We start from the raw sequence: 13318 nt of genomic DNA on the forward strand, positions 1-13318 counted from the left end.
AATCTTTATACTGTAAAGGTCTGGTTTATACTCTTTATATTACCGAGTGAACAGGCTTAATACAATTGTTATGCTTTGTCTGATTATCCCAATGCGATACTAGTAAAATATATAGTTACAATACGATACATAGTTACCAGTCGTCCATTTTTAGTTCTAAGATCCATTACATTTCTGTGGACCCTGTTTGGTTGTATAAATTGATAATAAGAGTTATATAACTTACAGTTGACAATTTAATAACATATATAATGATTTCAACTGGCTCTTTCAGGCAACCAGTCATAGCACAGCCCTACAACACACCTTTGGAAGTGACACATCATTGAGAGCAGTTATGGCGTTAAACAAAAACAATACATTTTCACTTTGATGTTTGATCAGATCTACTCCATATAGGAATACGTAGGTGCTTTGTACTATATTATTAATACATGTTTTGGCATTTACAGGAGTTGTGTATTAACATATAGGTCTATTGAAGGAAACTGGGAATCTAATTGTGCTTACGATGTTACATTGGTATGTGTTCATTACAAGCAAGTATGCCGACATAGTATGATTGGGGCTCTAGTTAGCTGTCTTTATCAGCAATAACCGCTGATCCTAGTAGAGTCTGGCATTGTACCATGTGGCAATTATTCATGACATAGAACACATGATTCGATACTCAATTGGAATAGAGGAGAGATACATGCACACTTGATGACATCAACGATACACAAGTGGTCACTTTGAAGGCGTGTAACACTGTCCTACATACTATTGGATAAATCAAGTTATGGGAGGTGTATATTAAGGGGTAGTACCCGGGCCTCGGTTTGTCACTTTCACATTGAAAAAGGCTGCTTAGACAGCCAAAACACGTTTGTGCTCTTCAGTGCATCCCTTTTTGCACTTTTTACTGCTATTGAATTCTGGTCATCCCTGTCACCTGAAGCTGAGGTATCCCGTTATCGGCCAGTAAACAGGGGGGTGACCAAACATTCTCATTTGGGTGGTTTGAAACTTTAGGAAATCTTATTCTCCTTTTTAAACATTTTATAATAAAGTATTGTTTTTTATTAAGCTACTCATAGGAAAGAGTGCTACTTTAACCCCCACTTAGGTCTTTCCCTAATCATTTTTTATTTTATATTTATATATGGGGGGCAACACCGGAATTTAATACTTATATTCCATTAATTCCTATTCTAATATAACTAGTGCGCCAGTAATTCTATTTCTTTTATGAAATCCTGTGAGTGCCCATGCCTATGAAATTTGTATATGAATGAACTACAATTTTGGATTGCACCCAGGTCACGTGTGGATTGCATAAGGTAAAGTGCTTGGTCAACTACTCTGCATCCTATATATATATATATATATATGTATATATATATATATATATATATATATATACATATATAAAAATTCTGTATATATATATATATATATATATATATATATATATATATATATATATATATATATATATATATATATATATATATACTGATTGTCATTGACTCATCCATGTGATCAGTTAGCACCCAGTAGTTCATTGTTGTTCCTTCAACAAATAATACCAAAGAATGAAACAAATATATATTAGAAGTAAAATGGAAAGTTGTTTAAAAATAAAAAAACATTTTGGGTTTCATGTCTCTTTAATGCAGTTGTTTTTTTTTACCGTACTCTTTTGCTGTTTTAATTTTTTAATCATCTTACTACATTTTTACAGGGTTAAATGTTATTTTTTTCAATAACCATCCATAAGGAGTGTTTAACCACAGATGGAAATAAAGTGTTTATGTTTCTAATAAGGTATAATAAGATTATTATTTTTTTACCATGAAACCATCACAAAGCTTAGAGCTTTTATAAAGATAAAAGGGCCCTCTTTATATAGTTGAAAATGAGGATCCAAAATTAAGAAACAACTGGATATCACTGAAACCAATATTAAGCTAAAATGCAAAATGTATATGGCGTCCCATTGGTGTGAGTTTCACAGGTATGGGGATGTTGAGTAGGAGCTATGACTGGTCATTCAGTTGGAGGGGTTTTTGAGAAGTGGAGGATTAATTAGGTGGTTTGTCCATTATCAGTTAATTTAAATGAGAGCTTCTTATGGTAGTGGTTCTTATGCCTAAGGGTCCCTTGGGGTGGAGGTTACTTATTTTTGGTAGTCCCTTATGGGTGAGAGGTCCATTGGGGTTAACCTGTGGGATGAAAACTCTTGAGTAAAGGGATCTTTAAAATGTAAGGCTCTCTGTTGTGGGTTATTTTGTGAAAAGGGCAATGCTATTGGAGTGATGGGTGTTGTAGGGGTATTTGCATTAGGGGCTTACTACCATTAGCAAAGCAAAGTTAATTGTAGAGTGGAATTTGGCAACAAAGGGGTTGAAGTGGATGGGGCACTCAGATTAATGTGGTTGAGGTTCTTGGAGATAATATGATTGGGTGCTAGAGATTGGTTGAATTTGTGGAATCAGAAAGAGTAGGTATTAATGCAGGTGCAATGGTAGGCATTGATTATGGTTAAAAGAACAGGCATGATAATCGTTATTACTGTATTGGGGTTTGGGGAGATCAAAGGAACCTCCTGTATATAAGGAAAAAGTGGTACCTTTGGTACCAATATTAAATAGTCACTGACATTTTTAGTTTGTGGCTTGACAGAGATGCACAAGAATCTTTTTTAATAGACTTGTATAAAAAGTCAGTAATTCTTCTTGTTTTCAGTATGATATTTGCTGTTTATCTTAGAACTTAGCGTATGGTCTTTTAACATTACCGCAACTATATCAGGATATAAAAACATGCCTGCTAATATTACCAGTTCAAGTGTGATCTTGCCATTAACTCTTAGAATAATTAGTGCATACAGTGAAGCTAGTGACAATAACCAGACTTGAATGTACTACAAAAACATCCCTCAATAAAATAATATTTCTTTCCTATCCAGTGTGATTAGTATGTCAACCCTGTACATTACAGTCATATTTATCTTCCACATTATACAAGATCCTTCTTTTCCCCATATATAACCTGGTTGTATACCCAATCATATATGTATTACTCTTTACAATAAAAGTATCAGCAGATCAGACTTGTCTGCCTCAAATCAAATTAATTTACCATGTCCAGTATCAGACTCCTTGTCACAGTTTAAAGAAAACCTATCTGACCCATTGCAATTCAAGCCCACCAGTTATCCCACAGACTGAAAACACTTGTAATATTTGTTCAACTTGTCACACCCCTTCCTTATTTAAACACAGGAGCGTTTAGTAAATCAGACAACTTTATCCCCCAGATAATCATGGTGTTTCCCTAAATCAGACCCATTTGTTACGCAGATCCTTTTTCACTAATAGTGACACAAATATAACCCATTCTGCTATCCTTATGTGTCTTGCCAGTTCTCCATACTAAAACCTCTGTAGCGTATATGAGGCACACCTCTCCCTGCACACTATCATTTTATATCTGCTTTAAACTCTTACACCTCTATCTCTGTCAGTCAATATATACTTAACTTAGCCTCATGACTAACTCAGCAAATGAATCATTATGATTAACCAGCTACAAGAAAAGATCATCATTTCATGTCTTTTTCAGATCCCTTGCCCTATACATCTGTCTACAAGTTACATTACTGTAGGTGAGAACCACTGACAGATAAGCTTGATATTTCTATCCCTCGCCCAAAAAAATGTGACCCTATGTTTACTTTTGGCAGCCGACAATTATTTGTGACACTGCTAATGTGTTCCTTTTGGCTGTTTCTGCAAAAAAAATGACAGTCTTTAAAGAGATGGATTCAAAACCAGCTGTTTCCTGCTTCCTTTGCACAGTGATTTAAACTGCTTGTAAGGCAGAACAATGCCTCTCCTTCCAAATATTTGCAGAAGAAATATCTGCTGTCTGCACCGAGGCCATAAAAATTACTTGTTTCTTGGTTCAAAAAAAAAAAAAATCTAAATTATCACCTTCAGCCTAGACACTAACAAATCAACTTTCTATTTTTCCCTTAAGTAATCATATTTTAAATTTCCATTTCAACTAAATATGTTACAGTGGCTAGCTGAGATTAAGAATGAAATGCACAAAAAGGAGTGCCAAAAATGGTTTATAGGTGTAGCTATGTCTGGTGGCAAGAAACTGGTGAGATTTCCTCTTGGTCTGCGTTCTCTTTTTTGGGGGGATTTGAGGGTTTTGACGTCTGGGTGGAACATTTATTTTTAACACTTCTGCTGCCTAAATATAATGGTAACACAATTAGAAGTGTCTAAACCACATCAAGGGAAAGTGGAAGTGAGAGGCTGTTAAATGTTTTTTATGTGGCGTCTAGAGGTGGAAAACTACAGTGTTACTAAGTTAATAAACATAGAATTTGATGGCAGATATGAATCAATCTACCATGTAGTCTGCTAATTTTCCTGTTATAAAATTTCAGCATTTTTTCTTCACCTATTTGCAAGACTCCCTTTTGTTTAAATTTCAATTCTGGAACTGTAAAATGTTTTTATTATGCTGGAAGTCCACTCTATGAATGTATCAACCTTTCTTTAAAGAGCTAATTTTAACTTTTGCTCTAAGATTTTCTATTATTCATTCATTTTAACTCATTAGCACTTCTGCAATATATTTTCTGTTATGAACTTTTGGTCCTCCTAATATATTCATTTTTGTATATCATATTCATTATCTATACCTATTATTGTTTTAAAATCTTTCATAATATACTATGGTCTCCTACTCAAAAGAGGGACATGGGGGCCTAATTATCAAGCTCCGAAAAGAGCTTGATGCTCCTGTTTCCACGCAAGCCTTCAGGCTCGCCGGAAACAGCAGTTATGAAGTAGCGGTCTTAAGACTGCTGCTCCAAAACTGGTCCGTCTGCTTTGAGGCTGCGGACATCAATCCATCTGATCCTTTACGATCGGGCGATTGGCCACAAATCTGCAGGGGGCAGCATTGCACAAGCAGTTCACAAGAACTGCTTTTGCAATGATAAATGCCGACAGTGTATGCTGTCGGCATTCATCTATGTCTGTCAGGCATAATACGCTGAGTGGATCATGTAGGACAGACCATTGACAAATCGGCCCCTTAGTATCTTTTTTTAACCCCCAAAGATAACTCAGAAGTAAGCAATATTTAACTTGCTGCTCAGTGTAATGATTTTTCAGTAGGCTCCAATGCATTAGTATTTTACACATTTTGCACATGCCTATGTATAGATTGGTTGCTATGGGCCCCCAACACTTGATCCCTGGTGCCACGGCACCTGCTGCACCAATGGTAGTTCTGCTTCTAATATTCTTTTCCAGCCTATTGCCAGTGAGTATTCTAGCAGTTAACTTATCAGGACTGATGATCTAAAGCCTTCTAGGCAGACGAGATGATCAAAGACGTCTTGTCAGTACCGTGAGGTCCTTTAAAGAATTTTTGAAACACAAATTTTACATTGAGAGGTGGATATATTACAATATAAGGTCTAAAAAAAAATTCAAAGATTTGTGTCAGTATATTGCAGGGTTATAAAACAATGTATTTATTATTATTATTTAAAATAAACCCCCAATTAAAATGCATATACGAAACAATTAAAATCAATATTTATTCCTAAATTCTTTATGATAAGTTAAAGTTATAAACACATTGAATTATATTTATAGAAACCAGATTATGATTTAAATGATACCACTTATGCTGTTATAATATTCTATACAAAGATCATAAAAATATACCTTTACAATTTACCTTATTCACAATAATCGCATTAAAATACCACAATAAAATATTAGAATCTTCTGCTATTAACCAATAATTCTAGTTCAGTGCCCAATATGGATTACCAACTTACTATGCTTAATTAATAACTACCAGGAATTTAATCACAATACCCAGTTTATGTACAGTTCTGAAAGAGTTCACTATAATGACTGACTTATAAATTTGGAGTGTAAAACCCTGTCTAGAAAATAAATTATTTAGCAATAGTGACTAGTTTAACTACACAGGACTATGAACGTAAGCTTAAAATACCAATTATCTTTTAAATTTACCAGCTGTAATCTAACTATTTCACCTCATTTATTAAAAGAGGTAATTTTTGCAAGATGGATGAAAATTAGGCCCAGATTTGCTTTAGAGAGACTGGATTCCACTTCAACAGTTTGTCAGTCAAAAACTCAGCAGCAAAGACCAAGACCTTTTTCTTTTCTCTCTTGCATGGGGTTATCTCACCTGATATACCCCACACATTTTTTTTCTAACCATTGGTGAAATTGGAAACGCCCCACGGAAGCTTGTCTTGTGATAGGCCCCTTGAGCTGAACATCTCTTGGTTATTTGGGAGACGCCTCCCTGAGTAGACATTTATCTTTTGGCTGCGATACCATCTCTGATCTATAGGTGGCAGCAGACACCCAGAAATGCAGTTTTACCATCAAATATTGCTGCAGTTTAACTATATATATATAAAAAAAATGTTTATCAAATACTTTAATTTACAGTATCAATCACTTACAATTTTAATATAGATGGGACCATATAGTGCCATTTTTTTCAGATTATTTTAATATGAAACATGAGTATTTTATTTATCATATTTTATAAGCTGCCTTAAAAGTTGAATTTTTTGAGGGACTAGTAGTATCAATCAATGAAATATATATATATATATATATACTGTATATATCTAATCTGACTTATTCTGTATATCAGCTCATTTGATATACTGGCACATATTTAATTTCCTACTCGCATCTTATATCAAAGATATACATGAGTATTATAGTTATTTATTAATACATGTCTCAACTGTGTTTAAAACATGAGCCCAAGATCTATGATGCATCTATATGTCAACTTATAGAATCTTATTTAGAAATGTGTGTTTATCTTGAAATAAATGGGTAATATTTATATATGCCAATGCAGTTATTGTTCCATACAGCAGACATTTACATTTAATATTATACAGACAGTTTTATATCAATGTATTTGTACCTATTATTTAATAGTCTGAGGCACATATTTAATGTTTAAAAACTATATATATGATTTGTCCAAACTTTGAATCCTTAAGATTTCTATGTTTTCAAGGAAAACATGTTTTTAAAAAAACTTTCTTTTGTCTGGGCAGGATGTGTTTGTAGCTCTGCAGGGGACAATTTACACCCAGATGAGATGAGCCACACACAAGTCTGACACTATTCTACTAGGTTCAGAAGCAATTTGTGAATATTGTTCCTTTAAACAATTCATTTATATAGGGAAATGTCTTTTCATAAAGGAATAATATTTTGATTTTGTGACAAAATTATCATATGTATAAAGACAGGCAGCAAATGTTTCCTACACTCCCTTACCTTATTTTAGCTTAGCCAGTAGGTTATTAGTTACTTATAAATATAATTAATATACTTGAAAACTGCCTAATGAATTATCAGTTTGCAGGGGAAATTATCTATAAATACATAATGCATTTAATAATGTAATTGTCACCCATATTATTTTATAATGAACAAAAGGTAAACATGAGTACATATGCATCTAGCTTGCCCGATTGTTCCATCTAAGTTTAAAATCAAATGGGAGTAATTGATAAATGTATTGCATCACGTCCATTCCACCTATGTGGTGAAACTATTTGATTTATAGCAAATGTATTATATATCTAAAAGATAAATTCTCACATTAGCAAACTATCTGTCCCTAACTCATTTTTTATATTAGATTTAGTCTGTGTCATCATATTAATTCAAGGCTGCATTGACCAGGGCTTTTAATGAGAACTATTACAAGGCTACTTGTTGCCTTAGGGAGAGAGAATATGGATTGAGTGCGCACAGAATGATTTACAAAGCCATTGTCAAAATCTGCCTGCAAGGAGATTCAGTCAGAGAAACCTCAGAAGTAGGGATGAGCAAATGTTTTGCAACATTCAAAAATTGAAACGAAGTTGTAACACATTCGTTCTTTCCTTTTGAATTTTGAATGGTTGCACAACATTCTAACATTCGTTTTATGTAATAGTATTTCTAATGCTTTCTTTAAATGTAATATTCAATTCAAATTTTTCTAATAATTAGATTCGAATTATGCAATATTCAAATTTTTAAATTTTAATCTATATATTTGTAATAGTATTTCTAAGGCTCTCTTTAAATGTAATATTGAAATTATGCAATATTCAAAATAGAAACATTCTAATTGATATATTTGTATCTATTATGTATCAATTTACTAAGGCCTAGATTTGGAGTTTGGCGGTAAAAGGGCTGTTAACGCTCCGCGGGCTTTTTTCTGGCCGCACCATAAATTTAACTCTGGTATCGAGAGTTTAATCAAATGCTGCGTTAGGCTCCAAAAAAGGAGCGTAGAGCATTTTTACCGCAAATGCAACTCTCGATACCAGAGTTGCTTACAGACGCGGCCGGCCTCAAAAACGTGCTCGTGCACGATTCTCCCATAGGAAACAATGGGGCTGTTTGAGCTGAAAAAAAACCTAACACCTGCAAAAAAGCAGCGTTCAGCTCCTAACGCAGCCCCATTGTTTCCTATGGGGAAACACTTCCTACATCTGCACCTAACACTCTAACATGTACCCCGAGTCTAAACACCCCTAACCTTACACTTATTAACCCCTAATCTGCCGCCCCCGCTATCGCTGACACCTGCATATTTTTTTTAACCCCTAATCTGCCGCTCCGTAAACCGCCGCAACCTACGTTATCCCTATGTACCCCTAATCTGCTGCCCTAACATCGCCGACCCCTATATTATATTTATTAACCCCTAATCTGCCCCCCTCAACGTCGCCGACACCTGCCTACACTTATTAACTCCAAATCTGCCGAGCGGACCTGAGCGCTACTATAATAAACTTATTAAACCCTAATCCGCCTCACTAACCCTATCATAAATAGTATTAACCCCTAATCTGCCCTCCCTAACATCGCCGACACCTACCTTCAATTATTAACCCCTAATCTGCCGAGCGGACCTCACCGCTACTATAATAAATGTATTAACCCCTAAAGCTAAGTCTAACCCTAACACTAACACCCCCCTAAATTAAATATAATTTACATCTAACGAAATTAATTAACTCTTATTAAATAAATGATTCCTATTTAAAGCTAAATACTTACCTGTAAAATAAACCCTAATATAGCTACAATATAAATTATAATTATATTATAGCTATTTTAGGATTAATATTTATTTTACAGGCAACTTTGTAATTATTTTAACCAGGTACAATAGCTATTAAATAGTTAAGAACTATTTAATAGTTACCTAGTTAAAATAATAACAAATTTACCTGTAAAATAAATCCTAACCTAAGATATAATTAAACCTAACACTACCCTATCAATAAATTAATTAAATAAACTACCTACAATTACCTACAATTAACCTAACACTGCACTATCAATAAATTAATTAAACACTATTCCTACAAATAAATACAATTAAATAAACTAGCTAAAGTACAAAAAATAAAAAAGAACTAAGTTACAAAAAATAATAAAATATTTACAAACATAAGAAAAATATTACAACAATTTTAAACTAATTACACCTACTCTAAGCCCCCTAATAAAATAACAAAGCCCCCCAAAATAAAAAATTCCCTACCCTATTCTAAATTAAAAAAGTTACAAGCTCTTTTACCTTACCAGCCCTGAATAGGGCCCTTTGCGCGGCATGCCCCAAGGATTTCAGCTCTTTTGCCTGTAAAAAAAAACATACCATACCCCCCCCAACATTACAACCCACCACCCACATACCCCTAATCTAACCCAAACCCCCCTTAAATAAACCTAACACTAAGCCCCTGAAGATCTTCCTACCTTGTCTTCACCATACCAGGTTCACCGATCCGTCCTGGCTCCAACATCTTCATCCAACCCAAGCGGGGGTTGGCGATCCATCATCCGGTGCTGAAGAGGTCCAGAAGAGGCTCCAAAGTCTTCCTCCTATCCGGCAAGAAGAGGACATCCGGACCGGCAAACATCTTCTCCAAGCGGCATCTTCAATCTTCTTCCATCCGGTGCGGAGCGGGTCCATCTTGAAGCAGGCGACGCGGATCCATCCTCTTCTTCCGTTGTCTCCCGACGAATGACGGTTCCTTTAAGGGACGTCATCCAAGATGGCGTCCCTCGAATTCCGATTGGCTGATAGGATTCTATCAGCCAATCGGAATTAAGGTAGGAATTTTCTGATTGGCTGATGGAATCAGCCAATCAGAATCAAGTTCAATCCGATTGGCTGATCCAATCAGCCAATCAGATTGAGCTCGCATTCTATTGGCTGATCGGAACAGCCAATAGAATGCGAGCTCAATCTGATTGGCTGATTGGATCAGCCAATTGGATTGAACTTGATTCTGATTGGCTGATTCCATCAGCCAATCAGAAAATTCCTACCTTAATTCCGATTGGCTGATAGAATCCTATCAGCCAATCGGAATTCGAGGGACGCCATCTTGGATGACGTCCCTTAAAGGAACCGTCATTCGTCGGGAGACAACGGAAGAAGAGGATGGATCCGCGTCGCCTGCTTCAAGATGGACCCGCTCCGCACCGGATGGAAGAAGATTGAAGATGCCGCTTGAAGAAGATGTTTGCCGGTCCGGATGTCCTCTTCTTGCCGGATAGGAGGAAGACTTTGGAGCCTCTTCTGGACCTCTTCAGCACCGGATGATGGATCGCCAACCCCCGCTTGGGTTGGATGAAGATGTTGGAGCCAGGACGGATCGGTGAACCTGGTATGGTGAAGACAAGGTAGGAAGATCTTCAGGGGCTTAGTGTTAGGTTTATTTAAGGGGGGTTTGGGTTAGATTAGGGGTATGTGGGTGGTGGGTTGTAATGTTGGGGGGGGGTATTGTATTTATTCTTTTACAGGCAAAAGAGCTGAAATTCTTGGGGCATGCCCCGCAAAGGGCCCTGTTCAGGGCTGGTAAGGTAAAAGAGCTTGTAACTTTTTTAATTTAGAATAGGGTAGGGAATTTTTTATTTTGGGGGGCTTTGTTATTTTATTAGGGGGCTTAGAGTAGGTGTAATTAGTTTAAAATTGTTGTAATATTTTTCTTATGTTTGTAAATATTTTATTATTTTTTGTAACTTAGTTCTTTTTTATTTTTTGTACTTTAGTTAGTTTATTTAATTGTATTTATTTGTAGGAATTGTGTTTAATTAATTTATTGATAGTGTAGTGTTAGGTTAATTGTAGGTAATTGTAGGTAGTTTATTTAATTAATTTATTGATAGGGTAGTGTTAGGTTTAATTATATCTTAGGTTAGGATTTATTTTACAGGTAAATTTGTTATTATTTTAACTAGGTAACTATTAAATAGTTCTTAACTATTTAATAGCTATTGTACCTGGTTAAAATAATTACAAAGTTGCCTGTAAAATAAATATTAATCCTAAAATAGTTATAATATAATTATAATTTATATTGTAGCTATATTAGGATTTATTTTACAGGTAAGTATTTAGCTTTAAATAGGAATCATTTATTTAATAAGAGTTAATTAATTTCGTTAGATGTAAATTATATTTAACTTAGGGGGGTGTTAGTATTAGGGTTAGACTTAGCTTTAGGGGTTAATACATTTATTATAGTAGCGGTGAGGTCCGCTCGGCAGATTAGGGGTTAATAATTGAAGGTAGGTGTCGGCGATGTTAGGGAGGGCAGATTAGGGGTTAATACTATTTATGATAGGGTTAGTGAGGCGGGTTAGGGGTTAATAACTTTATTATAGTAGCGCTCAGGTCCGCTCGGCAGATTAGGGGTTAATAAGTGTAGGCAGGTGTCGGCGACGTTGAGGGGGGCAGATTAGGGGTTAATAAATATAATATAGGGGTCGGCGGTGTTAGGGGTAGCAGATTAGGGGTACATAGGGATAACGTAGGTGGCGGCGCTTTGCGGTCGGAAGATTAGGGGTTAATTATTTTAAGTAGCTGGCGGCGACGTTGTGGGGGGCAGGTTAGGGGTTAATAAATGTAATACAGGGGTCGGCGGGGTTAGGGGCAGCAGATTAGGGGTACATAAGTATAACGTAGGTGGCGGTCGGCAGATTAGGGGTTAAAAATTTAAATCGAGTGGCGGCGATGTGGGGGGACTTCGGTTTAGGGGTACATAGGTAGTTTATGGGTGTTAGTGTACTTTAGGGTACAGTAGATAAGAGCTTTATGAACCGGCGTTAGCCAGAAAGCTCTTAACTCCTGCTATTTTCAGGCGGCTGGAATTTTGTCGTTAGAGCTCTAACGCTCACTTCAGAAACGACTCTAAATACCAGCGTTAGAAAGATCCCATTGAAAAGATAGGATACGCAAATGGCGTAGGGGGATCTGCGGTATGGAAAAGTCGCGGCTGAAAAGTGAGCGTTAGACCCTTTAATCACTGACTCCAAATACCAGCGGGCAGCCAAAACCAGCGTTAGGAGCCTCTAACGCTGGTTTTGACGGCTACCGCCGAACTCCAAATCTAGGCCTAAATTTGCTAGCACATGAACTATTGAACTTGTGAATAATATTTGTTAAATTGAATGTAACATTCGAAATTGCGAATATGGATATTCTATTTCATTATGAACATTCGAAAATAAAAGTAACATTCGATTACCGAATTTTATTGGATTTTGATACTTATCAACATTCGATTGTCCAAAACGAAAGTCCATAAAACTATTAATTCTATCAAACGAATCACACTTTCCGCACATTTGCTCATCCCTACTCAGGAGTTTCCTTTAGCATTGGACAGCTGGTCAGAATAGTTAGTACAGAGCTATACTGACTATATTGAGCCTAGCTACAGGGGCCAGTGCTTCCATAATTGCAGGTATCAGTTTTATTTATGCAACAAACAAATATGTACATATTTTGTAGATACAAGGTGGAATGGAATAATCTATCATTTCCCAGTTTCTTCCAATTCTGATCTTAAAATTGTCCATGAAAACATTTACATATATTTTAGAGCCATCCATTTGTTTAGTTAAAAAGAACATTATGTCATTGTAATATTTTATAAGGAAACATAAGCCTACAAAACTATGTTTTTAAACTCCTGAGACACACCTAATGTAGACAGTCAATCCATCCTACCTCTTTCTGTCTAGGAACTATTTGACAGTCTCACCCTTGCTTGTCTAGATGAAGGAACATATTCCAGCACTTGAAATATTAGAAGATTGATATTCTGGCCAGAACTCATGAAATAAACTGGTACTGGAAATTCAAAGTTCCCTTTTAATGCCTGGCAAATACTGTACTCTCCTTTTACTGACTGCCTGAGAGT

Source organism: Bombina bombina, chromosome 1 (assembly GCF_027579735.1).
Source record: "Bombina bombina isolate aBomBom1 chromosome 1, aBomBom1.pri, whole genome shotgun sequence".
NCBI classification, from domain to species: domain Eukaryota; kingdom Metazoa; phylum Chordata; class Amphibia; order Anura; family Bombinatoridae; genus Bombina; species Bombina bombina.